This window comes from Mustela nigripes, chromosome 3, assembly GCF_022355385.1.
Source record: "Mustela nigripes isolate SB6536 chromosome 3, MUSNIG.SB6536, whole genome shotgun sequence".
In the NCBI taxonomy this organism is placed as follows: Eukaryota; Metazoa; Chordata; class Mammalia; order Carnivora; family Mustelidae; genus Mustela; species Mustela nigripes.
In genome coordinates this window covers 27454488-27471410 of record NC_081559.1, presented here as the reverse complement: position 1 = coordinate 27471410, position 16923 = coordinate 27454488, and the positions used below count along the sequence as shown (strand labels likewise).

The window sequence follows — 16923 nt, the reverse complement described above, 5'->3', positions numbered from 1 at the left end:
TGGGGGTGAAGGGTGACGTGCAGGGAAAGCATGCTGGCAATATCTGAGAGTAATGAATGTGGAAGCCCATGTTCTTATGATGTGACCCTGCCTCCACCTCCATTTCCTGCAAACCTGGAGCTGAATTTTTGAAGAAAGTTTCCTCAGAAATTCACAGAGATATTGGGGAGGGCATTGGATCTTCAACAGTTTGCAGAATGGAGATTTGGGGAATCCTATTTAGAGCTTAAGAGCAGGGAAAGCCCAGCTCACATCTGGGTTATACAAGACTATTTATTACCATGGAAACCTGTGTACATGAAAATGTGTTTTTGTTCCCTACAGCATCACCTTGACATTATCATGTTTGATAACAGGAGATAGTGGTAGAGATGAAAGTCATGCATGAACAGTCAGATCTCAGCTGTAAAGTACAAAACATCCATCGAATGTCTTTCATGTAATTTTTGTTGTTCTCTAGTGTGGATTTTGATGCTGTGATCATAGCACAAGAGATCTGAAGAGATCACCAGTGTGAAATTGGGAGACATGGGGAAAAGGATGTCTTAGTGATATATTATCCTAACAGCTTCCACAGTAAAGTCTGATGAAAAGTTTTCAAACGTGATTATACATCCGAAGAAGAATGGCAAGTGGCCTATCCTCAGACCAACCCTGTGCCAGGAACACAGTGAAATTCAGAACTATAGTACTTTTAAGGCCATAGGAAAGGAATAATGCTATGACAAATCAGGAAGCAATCCCTGCCTTGATGGCTTTATTTCTGGAAAGATCTTTCTAGAAGATGAAATTACTCTGGATCTTCTTCATGATCAGATGTACTCTGTGCTGGACCTTAATAATGCCAATGAGAGCAGCTGTGTAGCCTGTTCATGCCAGGTATTTTCTCTGATACCTCTCCCATTCTTGTGCATAGTTGTCTTCCCAGTCATTCATGCTGTCCTTTCTCATTGTCCCAGAGTTAATGAGAGTACTGGGTCTAAATCTCCCCCTGCATACATAGTGACATGAACTACCAAAGCTCCAGAGCCTTGCATGAGGCCAGTGTGTGGGCAGCAGTATATGGCAGCTGGCTTGTTCACCAGCCCCTCCATTTGCCTATGGTGAGGCTTCTGGTTCATAATATCATTTTCAGCTTTTTCGTAAGATAAAGTGATGAGGGAATTATGTCTTTGTCCAAATTGATGGACAAGATAGTAATGATGCTGGTGGGCAGGGAAAACTCAGCAGTAATATAAATTAAAAAGGGCAGATGAAATCAGAGATGGAGACAAACTATAAGAGACTTAACTATAGGAAACAGGGTTGCTGGAGGGCAGGGGGATGGGGTCACTGGGTGATGGGCATTAAAAAGGGCACTTGATGTAATGAGCACTGGGTGTTATATGTAACTGATGAATCACTGAATTCTACTTCCCAAACTGATAATACACTTTATGTTAATTAATTAAAGTTAAATTAAAAATGGGGGCAAAGTTCAGCAGTGTTCTAGGCCAGGGTAAAAGCAATGATCTTCAGGTTATCAAAGATTAGGCAGCCTTCCTCCACTCTGTGACTAGGGGAGGAGATGTCATTGTCATTCAGTAAGATGGTGTGACCTATTTTTTGGCAGCATCAGAACCTGCCACCTCCATGACAATCCCAATATCTGCCTTCTTTAGACTGGAAAATCATTCACCACCTCATTGGTCATGGCAACAACTGTGTCTGATCTCTCAAAGCCTAACACAATGGTCAGTGTTTGCAAAGATGATCCCCAAAGTGGTTGGTTAAGAACTCATACAGGTGCTCATGATTTATGTCCTTTGGTTCCATACTGGCCACTACAGTGGCCTTAGCAGCCTATTCGCTAACTTGCTCCCCATGAGCAATGGGCATTTTTTGATATCTTCTACCATCCTACTGTTGGCTGAAATGGCACCTACACACCCTTGGGAGTGTTTTGGCTATGAAGGACAGTTACCTGTAGTTATAATGATCTTGATACCAGCACTTTGGCATTCACTGAGTGCATCAGGCACAGTGCACAGACTGAAGGGGATGTATTTTTTGTTGACAAGAGTGTACAAAGCAGAAGTTGGAGGTGGGAAAGATCATGGTATCTGTCAACTGAGTAGGTTTCTGATAACTTGTTTGCTGGAAGGTAGAGGAGGTAGAAGACAAAGATGTGTCTCTCCTAGGCCATCTATCTCCGTATACACTGTGAGGAAGACCTCAGCTGTGCCTTTGTCCAGGGGTGAATCTAGGACATTGATAGTGATGATGCTATGCTCTCTGAGGCCTTCGTAGAGAGAAGGTTTCACCATCGCAGGGGGGCATTTATCACTGGAGCCATCACTCTCATATATGAGGAGCTGAAATTTGTTGGTAGAATCAAAAGAGATTACAGGCTTTTTGCAGTTTTATTTCCTAATTTCTACCCAAGGACCCCACAGTGACCTCTGAGAACGTCCAAGGGCAATTTCTGAGGCATCTCCAAGCAAAACTTTCTTGATGATGGGAATATTTTCCTATCCTTGCTGAACCCAACTTGCTTATCCAGTGTTATTATCTTAAATAAGGAGGCCCAGATTCCAGAGCTTCAGCCAGAGAGTTGGTTTGTCTCTTCTTCATGTGTGTCAGCCATGTAGATCTGAGTGTCAAACTGCATGTGGGGCCCATTGTGAGTCTCAGTGTCAGTTTTGTTAGAGCAAATGATAGAAGTGGAATGAGGGTCTCCACCTCATCCAGGTTCTTCACTGGGAAGTTCTTCTTGGCCATCCACTTTTCTGTCATTAGCAAGGTGGCAGTAACAATGACCAGGAGGCCATCAGGTTCATGGGCCACAATGATGTCAATGAAGAAGATGGTGGAGTCCAGGCTGTAGTTCACAGACACGTCATAATGAAGAAAAAGATGCTGGTCAAGTGACTTCTCCTGCCACAATACAAGTGAAGTGCTCATCTCAGTAGCTATGGATGTCTTCTGATTTCCAATTCCTGAAGTCATGAGGCAGTCTGTCCAACGACTTTCTTTGGATGCTTTCTCTCTGTCTTTAGTTCCATTAAGAGGCATAAAGTAGATTTTTGGCATTGTCTTGCCCATGATGCTGATGACATGGGTGCTGGTGGAGTGAGGTTGATCATAGGGTAGGGTTCTGAGACATAGGAAGGCACAGTTCCAAGGTGTGAGCCATACTAAGGGCCTGGAGCACAAGAGTCCAGTTGTGGGAGCTCGAAGTAGGGGAGCTGAAGGGCCAGGTTCAGACTGGTTTCTAGGCTGGTGCCAGGAAGTCCAGTCAGTTCAAGGCCTGCTCTTGCTTTTCTATCTTTTATCTACTTTCCCAGATTGAAAGCCTCCTGAAGACAGAGACTGTGTTTGTTTTATCACTGAATTCTCATCACATGGAAATTTAGAATAGGTATTCCTTGAATGACTAAATAACCTCATAATTTGGAACCTGTGGGTTTGTGACCACCACTTGGAAGAGCACTGTAGCCACTGACTGGCAGTGATAAAGCCTGAATGAATGGGCTTCATCAAGTGAGAAGCCTGAACCAGGTCAGCAGATCTCAGCTGGAACCCCTGGAAATCCTTTCAGGGAATCAAGTACATAAGTCAATCTTAGCCTCTGGTGTTGCTTCTACAAAGTCACGTTGAAAATAGGGGAACGATAGTGTTTACCTCTTGGTAACACTGTTAGGATTCAATGATATAATTACAGAAAACATTTAGAACTTTCCTGGGACTAAGCAAGCATTCAAATGTCATTATTAATATTAATGTTACATTAGTAATCACCAAAAAAGGGGAATGCCTTCTTTGCTGTAGAGATTGCAGCTCTATTTCATTCTGTTTGTTAACTATTAATCGTCTATGACACATGAGGCCTTGTGGAAAAGAAAAAAGCATTAGCATGACTAATACAGCCTCAGAGACAGAAACTGGGACAGAGGCTGGGACAGAGCTGTAGGAACATCAGAATTATTGGCCCAAAGAAAGTAATGACCCAGGTCTCTAAGGCAGCTGGAAGGATTCAGATACCCATGTGTGGTGGGTGGCTGGCAGGCAGCAGCATCACTGTCCCTGTAGATGGGGTGCTCATTATAGTTCATGATGACGTTTTTGGTAGTTTTTGTAGCTTTGGAAGTTTCATGTAGAGGTATTTCAGCTACCTTCTCAAGAGAAATAAATGTATTTATTATTCTATAAATAAAAGTAAATAAATATATCACAGTTTATGGAGATCCCTGAAAGATGGGAACATGTCCTATTTATCTCATTACCCACATATCTAGCACAGCTAATGACATGCAGGCACTGCTAAATACAATTTATGAATGAATGAATGAATGAAACCTATTCATGGAAGGCATTGATATTGAACATTTGTCCAAAATAATCCAAAGTCAGTGGTGGTTTCATAGTGATGGATTTGGATCTAAGAGCTTTTGTAGACATCTATGCATACCCAGAAGTTTCCATTATGTTATGGTGCATCCTACAATCAAAAATATTGTCCCTACTGAAACCCACCCCAGATCTGGATCTAGCAGCTGCCTCCATAGTGAGGGAAGAGTTAACCACCAGACTTGTCCTAATTAACCACCAGACACCATTCAATCTGGGCTTTGGAGGGATACAGTCTGATGTAATCTTCGTGAACTCCATCAACAATACCATGAACAATTTTAAGAGTTGAGTTAATGTGGCTTATCAAGGGACCTTAGCGGCTATGATACCATGGCCTGGCTTGATGCCCTTGGCCAAAGTCAAGTGTTGGGTGGGTAGCTTGGCTCTCTCAATGACCTGCCTGGCCTACTCTGGTAGTATGTGTCAGGACAGCAAGAATGCATTGCCTAAGCTAGGAATGTGTACCCTCTCTGAGGGCTGAAGGAGCAGACGAATGTAGGGAGGGAGCTCTGATTCTGATAGTGGGTTAAGAGAACAGGTTGTCCAGAAGGATATGTAAATAGTTCTTGGCTCCAGTGTCCTTGTTATTATCCACAGTTACTCAGTCTATCATGGGTATTGTTCTGGGGCATGGAAAGGGTGGAACCAGCCCAGGAGAAGATGTCAGGTCACATTCCAGATCTAGTGTGCATTAGCAACCTTGGAATAAAGTGGGTGTGGCTGGGAAATGTCATGCCCATAAGGGAAGTCCCTACTCTTAATCCTTAGAAAGAGGTCTGCTCATCCCAGTGATACCTTCAGAGCCCAACTTCTCAAAGAGATAATCCTGATGTGATGGTTGGAAGGACACCAGAAGTCTTATCTTCTGCCCATCCTCTTCTTTCCCCATCAAGGAAAAAAGGGACCACTAACAATCTCATTCCTCTTTCTTTACTAGTTATTAATTGATTTTAGCATATGGAACATTTTAAATAAGACAAGTTTCACTTCACTGCATTGGAATTTGAGCTTGTAAGCCAGGGCCTTAGGACTTTGAAATGTTTTGTAGAAAAGGCAATGCTGTATGGGGCTCCTCTATTACTGAGGGCCTTTCCCACTGGAGGGAACTAAACCACCTCTTTGTGTGACTCATCTCACAGGTGATAAAGTGGCTGCAGTCTGAGCCTCTGGGCTTTAATAGTGGGGTTTAATAGTGGGGTTAATAGCATGAAGAATATGTTCTTTTTCTTCTCTGTTGCCATCCCAATCTTCTGACATTCCTAGAATATACCCAGCTTTCTCCTGCCTCAAGATCTCACTTCCCTGGTCTTTGCATGACTGGCCGTTTTTGATTCTTCTGATCCTTGCTCAAGGTCAGCTTCTCAGAGTGACCTTCTCTACCACTTGGTGTCTAAAGTAGGTGTTCTAGTTCAAGCTCCTCCAATATGGCCTAGGACAACCTTCTAGTTATTTCCTTTATGGCTGTATTCACAACTCTAACTGCATTTATACATTATCTACTTTTTGGTAATTTTTGGCATGTGAGCACTGTGAAGGCAGGCTTGTCTTGTTATTGCTGTATTGGGGGGCACAGGACAAACCTAGCATACTTAAAACATGTGAGTTTCTAGCATGTGTACTTTAGTATTTGGGGGGAATTTGGGGGGTTGGGAGTTGGACATGTCTCTCAAGTTTAAGTTCCAGTTGGGAAGATAGGAAATTTATCAGTTGGCCCTCACGGTAAGTTCTTGGAGAGAGGGAGTAGAGGGCATAGCTGGGGAAACACCCAAACAAATCTGCAGAAGTTGGGGGGTTTCCTCCTAGAAAATAGAAGAACTGAGACCCAAAGAAAAGTGGCAAGTAGCTAAAGAAAGAGGAAAAGGGTTCTGAGTAGAGGGTGTAGCATGTGCAAGGGTCTGGAGATGGGAAAGATGGCATTTCTGAGGACCTGAGAGCTTTTAGTAGTAAAAGATGTGAGCAGCAAGTGATGGGGATGGAGACATAGCAAAGGCTAGAGTACAACATGATGGAGCCATACTAAATTTGCATTTTATTCTATAGGAAATGAAGAGCTGCTGAAGAATTTTAAGTAAAGAGAATGATCCAATGTTCACTTTTTAAAATTTTTTTATTTTTAAAAATATTTTATTTATTTATTTGGCAGACAGAGATCACAAGTAGGCACAGAGGAAGGCAGAGAGAGAGGGGGAAGCAGGCTCCCCGCTGAGCAAAGAGCCCAACACGGGGCTCGATCCCAGGACCCCAAGATCATGACCTGAGCTGAAAGTAGAGGCTTAACCCACTGAGCCACCCAGGCGCCCCCAATGTTCACTTTTGAGGGATCACTCTGCTTTGTGGGGAGCAAAGAGTTGGAGAGGCAAGATTAAAGAAAGGGTGAGCATATAAGGGGTATACCGGTGGCTCAAGGGAACAAAAATGGCGGCCTAGACTAGAAAGGCAGCTGTGGGGCTTGACAACAGGGGAACATTTCTCAGTATTTAGTCTCTAAAGGTAGATGCTTGACTGTGGGGGAAAGGAGTGGAGGCTGGAGTGCTTGGGTGGAGACAAGACCAAGGCCCACGTGATCTGGGCACCTATGGAGACGGTGATGGCATTCATGAAGGCAGGAAACCAGGGGCAGGAGAGGAACCATACACATCTCCACTTTTGGGCCATCCCTCCTTTTCTCTTCCCCTTGAGACATTCCAGCTGTCCTAGAGGCCCAGTACAAGTGTCATCTCCTCCTCAGAGTTTCTTCTGAATCCTCTTCTGAGCCATAGCACCAGCAACTGGCCCACACTCTCTGCCACTTGTGTATATTGTTCTGCCTTATTTCCTCCAAGTTTGTCTTATCTTTCCAACTAGGTTGCATACTCCTTGGTAGCAGAACCCTATGTTTCAGAGATGGCCATGGGGCTCAGTACATGCAGATGCTCAGTCCTTGGCAGCTGTGTCAGTACGGGTTCTTCAGAGAAACAGAACCAATCAGATGAGCCTGTATATACAGAGAGATTTATTATAAGGTATTGGCTCATGCAATTATGGAGGCTGGCAAGTTCAAAGTCTGCAGTGTTGGCTGGCTGGAGATCGAGAAAGAGCTGATGGTGCAGATGAAGTCTGAAGGCAGTCTGCTGGAGATTTCTGTATCACTCCGAGACAGCTCTTTTCATTCTATTCAGGTTCAACTGTTGGGATGAGGCCCATTCATATTACAGAGGAGGAGCTTCTAACTCAAAGTGTACTGATTTAAAAGCAAATCTCATAAAAAATGCAATTTATTTATTTATTTATTATTATGTTATGTTAGTCATCATACAGTAATTCGTGCCCTCCTTAATACCCACCATGGGGCTAACCCATTCCCCCACCCTCCTTCCCTCTGCAACCATGTTTGTTTCTTGGAGTCCATAGTTTCTCATGGCTCATCTCCCCCTCTGATTTCTCCTCCTTCATTTTTCCCTTCCTTCTCCTAATGCCTTCCGTTCTATTCCTTATGTTCCAGAGATGAATGGATAAAGAAGATGTGGTCCATATATATAATGAGATATTACTCAGCCATTAGAAAGGATGAATTTGCATCAACATGGATGGAACTGGAGGGGATTATGCTATATAATCAATAAGTCAGGGGGTGCCTGGGTGGCTCAGTGGGTTAAGCCGCTGCCTTCGGCTCAGGTCATGATCTCAGGGTCCTGGGATCGAGCCCCACATCGGGCTCTCTGCTCAGCAGGGAGCCTGCTTCCCTCTCTCTCTCTTTCTCTGCCTGCCTCTCTGCCTACTTGTGATCTCTGTCTGTCAAATAAATAAATAAAATCTTTAAAAAAAAATAAGTCAAGCAGAGAAAGACAATTATCACATGGTTTCACTTATATGTGGAACAAAAATGCCCTTTAAATTGACACCTAAATTCACCTTCACAGGGGTTACCTGAATAACCAAATTATAGTCATGATTTTAAGCCAGGTGGGTGGTTAGGTTGGCAAGGCTGTGACTTCTTAGATCTCACAGGAACATATAGAAGCTAAAGAGAATACTTGAGCTCAGAGAGGTCAAGGGATTTTCCCAAGGTCACCAAATAGGTTAGTGCCAGAACCTGGAGTGAAACCCAGGTTTCTGAACATCTACAAGAGGCCAGGATACCTTATTGGAAATGTGACTTCTAGTTTTTAATTTGGAGGTTAGAAAACAAAGAGAAAGGAGATAACTTTCTCCAGCTGTGTATTCTTTGTTAGTGAGCTTCTAAAAACAAAATTTGGACTGGAATTCAGGAAAGGTATGACACAACTTAGCCCTTCATAAAAATATCTAGTTCCAGGTCACTGAACCAAGGCCAGCTCACTTCTGGGAGCCCCGGGCAGTTTGGGTTTTTATAGTGAGTCTTGAGGGCAAGGTAGAAACCTGTCAAGTTGGAAGAGACACTTAAGATTTAGGATCCAAACTAGAAGGTGGGGGTGACTCAAGATCAGAGGTGCCCACAGGTCACCAAGCCTCACACAGGCCCAGAATCCAGAGTTCCAACTTGGAATGAGTTTGGGAATTCTGGATAAGCAGAGAGAAATTAAATAGACCATGGAATTTAGACCAGAATTCTTGAGATACTTTCTGGATCAGGGAATGGCCTGTTAAACTCTGTTCTAGGGTAACTAGGGTGTGACAATTGAGCCTGGGGTCTGAGTGGCTTGGGTTCAATCACTCTGTGTCTCTTTTTCTCCATATATCTTTCTGTCTTTCTCTTCCAGCTGGAAGGTGCCAGCTAGCATGTGCTATGCCACTGCGGGCACTGGAGGTCTTCATGTGACAGTTGGCTTCGGGGGACCCTTACTGCTCTCTTCTAACTCTCCAGGCAGGAACAAGAATTCTAAGCAGGTGGCCTCTTCTTTTGCAAAATCTTTGATGCAGCAAAATTCAGCATGATATAAATGGACAGCCCTTTGAGGCTGTTGTAATAAAATTTGGTCTGCATAGTTTCAGTATTTGTCAAGGCAGTAGAATCAGATACCAGTTATGTCCACATGATGCCAACTACCCAGATGGAAAAGAACAATTAGTTTGTCACTTTGGCCCACTGACATTCCAGAGAGCAGAAATTTCCCAACTTTCAGAATCTGTGACATTGTAGTGACTGGATTCATTGTGCTTCTTTCTCCCAAAACTACTCTATGGCTGGATTTCTTTTTGTTAGCTCAAGGGATTCAGATTTAGCTTAGTATAAAAGAACTAGGAGCCCCCTGGGTGTCACATGAGGGAGCCAGGTACTTAGTGAAGTTGAACTACTTTTTCACAGACCTCCAGACCCACAGGACTCACCTTGAGTGCCATATTTTAGAGAACACCTAATGGATCAATACATTTAGCACCAAGACCCTGGAAGGGAGGCATCATTGATTTTCAAGAGCATGGTGAATATTTGGAGCTCTAATCAAACTTAATCACTTCTATATGCACCAGAGCACTTGTCAAACTGGTATGACAATGGGCAAAGTGCAAAGGTCTGGCTGGTAGAAAAGAAAGAGCAAAACATGAAAACCTTAATGGGTGGATGAAGGATGGGTTTGTCTTCTTTTCCATTTTTTTCCATCCACAGAATTACTCAATAACTGGATAAAAGGAGTTCTTTAGATGTTATGGATTTAGAATTTTAGGAAAAAATGTGATATGACTCCTTGTAAATTTCAATTTAAGTTGTGTGCAGATTATTTTGGGAGGTGCTGTGGCCAGTTCTCTGCTCAAATGAGGGTCAGAGGGAGGGGTGGTAGCTGCCACGATGTTGGTTGCCAATATTGGTGTGTGTTGTGGGATGGACTGGCTGGATATTTACAGCCTGAACAAGCTTCACCCTTGCCCAACCTCTTCTCCAAGCCATGTGTGGATTCTGGAATAGGAGCTTCTGGTGGACAATAGGAAAGATTCCAGAATGGAACTTTCTAGATTTAAAGATCCTTTCTTCTAGGGAAGAGACAAGGGGCGTAAAGTCCAGCCTGGAAACACACAAACTAATACATCTGGAGACAGGAATCCCAGATACAAATATTGAGCATTAAGGAAAAAGCTGGAAAAAATTAGCACTAAGAAAGATCTGGGGCAGGAAGGAGAACTGCAAATTTGTTTTGTACTTGCCCTTGACTTACCACTGGCTGACCCAGGGCTGAAGGATGAGGAGTGGTGGGTGGGAGGTGGGGCAGGGAGGCAGTTGTTTAGAAGGAGAAGCCAGTACTATTTAAGGCTGCAAACAAATACAGCTGTAGGTCATGGGGAAGGGCAGTCAGTGACCTTGTGGATGGTGATGAACCATAGCTATAAAGAACTTAGAGACAAGAGTGTGTGTCCTTGGATTGACAGATTCTGAAAGAGGTTCAAAGAGGAGAGGATCTGAAAGCCCAACTTGAGGTTAACATCACTACTGAGCAGTTTCTGCTTTGCTAAGGGATAGAATTTTAGCATTTTTTTGGTGGTCTGTACAGTGTATAAAGGGAACTGCAGAAAAAAGCAAGGCAGAGAACAAGAGATGAATGTTGCCAGAGCAGAAGATAAAGAAGTGAGAGCTGGAAGGATTCCAGAATCCCTCGCATCTTTGAATGTCCAGAAATAGGGGAATATAAAGGGTGCAAGGAGGAGGTAATTTGGCCTCTGGGCTTTTCTCGAGTTTTCTGATGCAAAATGAAGTGAGATGAGGCTTATATTAGGTTAATGATTGTCCTCACTGCTTATGGCACTAGCTTGAGCAACATCTTTTTGGGGGATGGAGAAAAAGTGAAAAACTACAGCCTTGGTAAATGTTGAATTGGAGCAAGCAGCAGAAAAGGTCATTTCAGAAATGTTTGGGGGGGTAGGTCTCTGGAGCAATTCTGAGTGATCTTTCAGGATTTCATTTTTTCCCTCATGTCCACAGGAAACCTGCAGATAGATGGACAATTTGAGAAGGGTGATGTAGGGGATGAGATTGACACTGTTGAAAGAAGCAGAGCGAGCTGATCTCCACCATGATCTTTCAGGGTCTTCACTCAAGAAATTCCTTCTCTGAGGTCTCTACCATGCCCCAGGGATGCAGGATTTCCCTCATCTCACTCTCACAGGTCCTGGGGAGTACGGACTTCAGAGAGATCTGGGTGTCAGCAGAGGCTGTTCCATCTGGAAGACTCTGTTAATAATTGCAGCTACATTTGCTAGACTGTTGAGTCCTGCCCTGCTGAGGTGACTGATAAAGATCACTGAGGAATGTGGTTAAAAGCAAGGAGTCTAAGACTCCCTCCCCAAGATCCAGATTCAGAAATTCAGGGGTGGCGCCTGCAATCAATATTAAAAAAAGTTTTTTTTCCTTATGAATCTAATGTGTAGTTGGATTTGGAAACCTCTGTGTTTGGAGTCATTGCTCAGAGTTGGGTTTTTACCTTGTAGACTAAGTTTTTGATGTAAAACAGCATCAACCTAACATCTGCAGTGCTCACAGACCGTTATAAATAATGGCAGTAAATGTTGAACAAATATGTAAGATTTATGTATACATTACATAGAACTCTAAGATAAATATATTTGTGTTACTGGAATGTCACAATCAATCTAGACGATGGCAAAACATGTAGGCATTTAACTGGAACACTCCTTTTAATCTACACAAGGTGACCTTCCTCCCTACCGCCATCTTTCTGACTTGCTCAATTTTCAAAACAGCTTATTTCAAAGAGGTTTCTAGGGCGTGGAAGCATAAGCCTTGTGCAGTGCATAAGGGCTGCTTTGGGAGAAGCAAGGCTTCAGAATCCTGTGAGAAATGAGATTTTTCAGGTTGTATTTGTGTGTGTGTATGTGTTTGTGCACATGCACATGAATGCATGCTTTTGCAACATTTGGTGGGTTTCTAGATATTTAAAAGAAATGCCTTTTACTCAGCATGTAATCTAAGAAGTGCAAGTCAAATGGATGGGGCTGCCATCAACATGTAGCTAAAACTTTCATGATCTAGCAATGGAATTAAGTTGACAACGTGGCCATGACAGCCAGGAGGCCAACACAAAAACTGGGAAGGGGGTCTCATCAGTCTCAGCCTTCACCTGGGGAGGGGATGGATTGATTATCCAAGAAGGTGCAGAGTAAGGAGCCTGGAGGACCCTGTATGGCTTCTGAGGATTTCAACAGAGAAAATTGATTTTGTCAGCTCCTCAAACAGGTTAGCTAGCCAACAGAGCAGCTTCCCCGAAGCTGGAGATAGTCTTTGCTGCAATCCAGTTGTTTGCTTGATAAACAGAGCAAACCCCTGGAGTGTGTTGAAAGAGAGGGGTGCGGCCAATGCCTTTGGCTGACAGCACATTCAGAAGAGCTAAGAAAACAAGGGCATAAACTCGAAAAATCTTTTAGGTTTTGTTTACTCAGGCAAAAGGGAGTCCAGACTACAGCAATTAAGTGAGTTTGATGAATAGGGATGGCTAACCTGGCAGAATCAGGCCTGTAACCCTTTTCTCTTTGGCAGTAGACTATGTGTCTTTACCTTCCTTCTCCTCCCCTCTACCCCCTCAACACATGCACACACACATTCTTTTTTGCCTGTGAAACTCAGTTTCACTCATCTGATTTGTCTTCCAGTGGAGGGAACTATATAAATCGAATTTCCTTGTTCTTCAATTATTTTAGGCAGGAAAATCTTATTTTTCTGGAGAACTGGTGCTGTACATTATGCTGCTACTTTCCTCCCCTTCCCCCTCTATTTTTTCCTTCCTTCTCCCCCTTCCTCCCTCCCTGTCTCCCTTCCTTGCCCAAGGTCTGCCTAGTTAATGCTGGGTCTAGGTTGAGACTTCATTTATTGTTTTATTTATTCACTTAACTATCTCTATTAAGCACCTGATATGTGCCAGTCTCTAAGCTAAGATCTGCAGATACAGACATAAAAGCTCACAGTCTCATTCTTCAGACTCTTCATACTCCAGCAGGGAAGATCTTAGATGCTAGGCGATCAAATGACATATACATGATCTGTTGAATGTAATGATATCCTTATTGTTGACATATACAATCTTGGAAATGGGTAAGTTGGAAAAATACTTGAAAACAGATTTTAAAGATTTTATTTATTTATTTGACACAGAGAGAGATCACAAGTAGGTAGAGAGGCAGGCAGAGAGAGAGGGGAAGCAGGCTCCCGGCTGAGCAGAAAGCCTGATGCGGGGCTTGATCCCAAGACCCCAGGATCATGACCTGAGCGGAAGAAAAAGGCTTAACCCACTGAGCCACTCAGGTGCCCCTGAAAACAGATTTTAAAACTACCCAAAGGACCATGATGATGGAGCCCATCAAACATGGTACAGGGAGCTCCCACGTCCCTATTCCACTCTCCACAGCACCTATCAGTGACCAGCCTCTGAGAAGGCCTGGTTTTTAAAGAGGGTGGGAGAGGGCTTCTTCCCTCTCATGGTAGCTTAGGAGACAGAAACCAAGGGTGCAGGTGGGTGAAGCCCACTCACCACACAGTTCTAGCCATGTGTGACTCTTACTCTGTGAAACTCTTCTCCAGCTATCCTAGGGCTGGGCATACCCTCCAAAGTCCAAAGAACTTTCTCTAGACTACCTAGTTTCTCTGGCTCTTGAGATTCATTTTCTCCTTCATGGCTTGCAAAGAGGTAGAGTATGGGTGTGCCGAGGGGAGGAAACAGGAGAAATAAAAGAGAATACCCATTTAACAATTTGTCCATGTTAAGAGTGAACAAAATCAGCAGGGGAAATGGACACGATTCAGAGGAGGGTTTGGGGGTTGCGAAAGGGAGACTTTCCCACTGAGCGAAGTCTGTGCTTACTGTAGGGAAACTCAGATGAGCATCGGTGTGCGGGAAAGATCACTTTGGAGTAAACTATTTAATTTGATCTGGGGATGGAATGTACCTAGCACACCTCCTTTTTCAAGGAACTGAGTTATTTCCAACTTATAATTCAGTTCACTTAAGATGAGGACAAAACAGATTTTGGCATTTCCAGGAAGTCTAGGATGGAAAAATTTCTTGTGTGCCTGCACAGTCTTCAGCCACGTGGTGAAGCACCAAGCTCCAGCAATTTAGATTCCCATATGGCCATTTGGTTGTTACTGCATGAAAGATATTGGCTGTGGAATGAAGTTAACTGGTTGAATTCTTATCTGAAAAATTGGGAAATATTTCAAATGCACAGTGCTCACACTTGGTGTGTGGTAAGTCCTGTCCTTTCTTGATAAGAATGTGTGCCTTATAGAACTGGCTTGTATAGACCCTTCTATTGGTAGAGGAACCTCTGTGTTCATTACCAACAATAGTGGATTTGAGGTTTTGAGACCTCAGGAATATATCAAATGTGGCTATGACTATAAAAAGGGATTTGGAAGACTTCTTTCTCAAAATATGGGAAAATAAGTAAGTTTACAAGATTAGGCCTACAGACATCTTACAAGTTACAGGCAATATAGTCTGAGGAATTCTGTATCTCTTTCCAGGCTATGAATTGTTTTGATGTTAAGAATGTGTGGTGTGCCTGGGTGGCTCTGTCAGCTAAGCATCCGACTTTTGATTTTAGCTCCAGTCATGATCTCAAGGTTTTGAGATTGAGCTCTGAATTGGGCTCTGTGCTGGGCATGGAGCCTGCTTGGAATTTTCTGTCTCCCTCTCCCTTTGTCCCTCACCACCACCCATCTCTAAAGGAAAAAAATAAATACAATAAAAAAAAAAAGAATTTGGGTGGGGTCTTCTCTGTGCTAGGGAGCCCTCTTTCTTCCCTTAAAAGAAGAAAGTAGGCTCATAAAATAGCCAGAAGGTTCAAATTAGAAACAAGGGAAAATGCCCAAACTCTGTTCTTAAGAAAGGGACAAAGCACTAGGTGACTCTGTTAGAAATCTATTCTTAGCCTGGCTGTCTTTGTGTCTATCCGTGCAGGTTGAATTTGACTATGTCCTAATGTCTTCTGAAATTCTGTTGCATTGATGTGCACAAATAATTGTGCCAGGCACTGGAAATAGGGAGAGAAAGACTTCAGGTCTCCTTAAGTGAGTCGTCAGATGGGTAATCTGCCGATAGCGGGCCCTGAGTCTCCAAGTGTGGAACTGCCCTGCTCTTTGTCCCAACCAAGAAGGCAGTGAGCTTGACCCAAGGCAAGGCAGGAATGTTTCCAAGGATGAAAGGGTGCCTCAAGGGTGGTTCTCCTGAAATGCTGGTTTCAACTGATCATACACATCATCACGATCCCAGTCACAATGACTGGGCTGCATTTGAACTTCCACTGCAACCCTCAAGATGGTGGCATATTTTCTATAAGAAGGACAGATCAGGAGATTGCACCATTTCCAGGGATTCAACTGAACAAGTCAGTCTTGCCATTTTTCATCAGGTGATATGGTTTAGGACGTCATCTGGGCAGGCTTGTCAGGAATAAGATTCTTTAAGACATATATATCACTTCACCATGAAATAATTAAAGTAAGGCAAGGAAAACAAAGGGAAAAATATCAACTTCTTCCCCAACTTCTGTCAACAGTGGTGTCAACAGTGTCAACAGTGTGTGTGTGTGTGTGTGTGTGTGTGTGTGTATGTGTAAGAGAAAGAGCGAATATTAGTGCCATATTTGTCTCTTAAAGATAAGTCTCCTTACTGTGAATACCAAGAGATCAGAGTTGGAGCTTATCTGCCAAATATTCTGTTTCTCTTTGACTGTGGACTTGCCATTCCAGAGTTAGCTTATGACAGTGAGAGGAAATATGCTTTATACTACTGGTTTTCTGGACTTGGAGGGCAGTGCTCCCTTTGGCTTTTCTTAACTCTCTCTTTTTTTCCACAGCATGAGTGAGTGCCCTCGGTGGACAAGTCTCCAGGTCCCCAGCCGAGATGAAAAGGTGATGATGGGAACTGGGGATGAGATTGGGTGGGAGAAGTGTTAGAAGAGACCTCAGCAGTGCTTCTAAGGCCATCTCCTACTCAGGTCTGGTGGGGTTTGCAGTTGGAGAGGAGACTCACGAGCCCCCGCTTCCCCAGTTCCATACCACTGAGCGCACTGTGGCCTCAGCCACTCACCCTGAGAAGCACAAGTGGATATGAGGAAAAGTGGGAGAAGTTTCACCGGTAAGCAATTTTTGGTGACCATAGCGGGCTCCCTATTCTCTAAGTAAGGCTTAATGAACCAGAAATAGCCATCCAGTATTCCAGGGACCTTAGGGGTCATGGCTGTAGGATCTAGTGACTAGTGACCAGTGACAATGTGTAGACTGAGGCCAAGGGAATGGAATTGGATCACCCAAGGTCATTCTGGTTGTTATTGGCTAAAGCAAGACCTCTTGCATCCCAGCCCAGGCCTTCTCCTCTTGTACCATGAGGCTGTAAGCTTGTGAGTGTCCTCAGGAGATTTTGGGGGTGGGATCATTCTGCTTCCCGGTCTCAGTCGTGACCTACAGGACTTCCACTTTGTTCTTCTCAGCCAGATCCTTTATTCCTCTCTTCCTGTGCTCTAGCCATCTGCTTAAGCACCTGAAATTCAGAAAAAAAGAAGAAATCTGAGTGACCCATGGAAAATTTTATTGCCGACCAAACCAGTCCCAACCCCTCCCTGCTTTGTTCC

General features: G+C 43.6%; 1 long non-coding RNA gene across 1 annotated transcript; it reads left to right on the top strand.

Moving 5' to 3' along the window:
• The first annotated feature begins 14464 nt into the window (after positions 1-14464).
• On the top strand, positions 14465-16374 carry LOC132012879 (uncharacterized). The gene is made up of 3 exons (XR_009402791.1): positions 14465-14536; positions 16150-16204; positions 16291-16374. It is a non-coding gene; the product is annotated as an uncharacterized LOC132012879 (long non-coding RNA).
• The last annotated feature ends 549 nt before the right edge of the window (positions 16375-16923 follow it).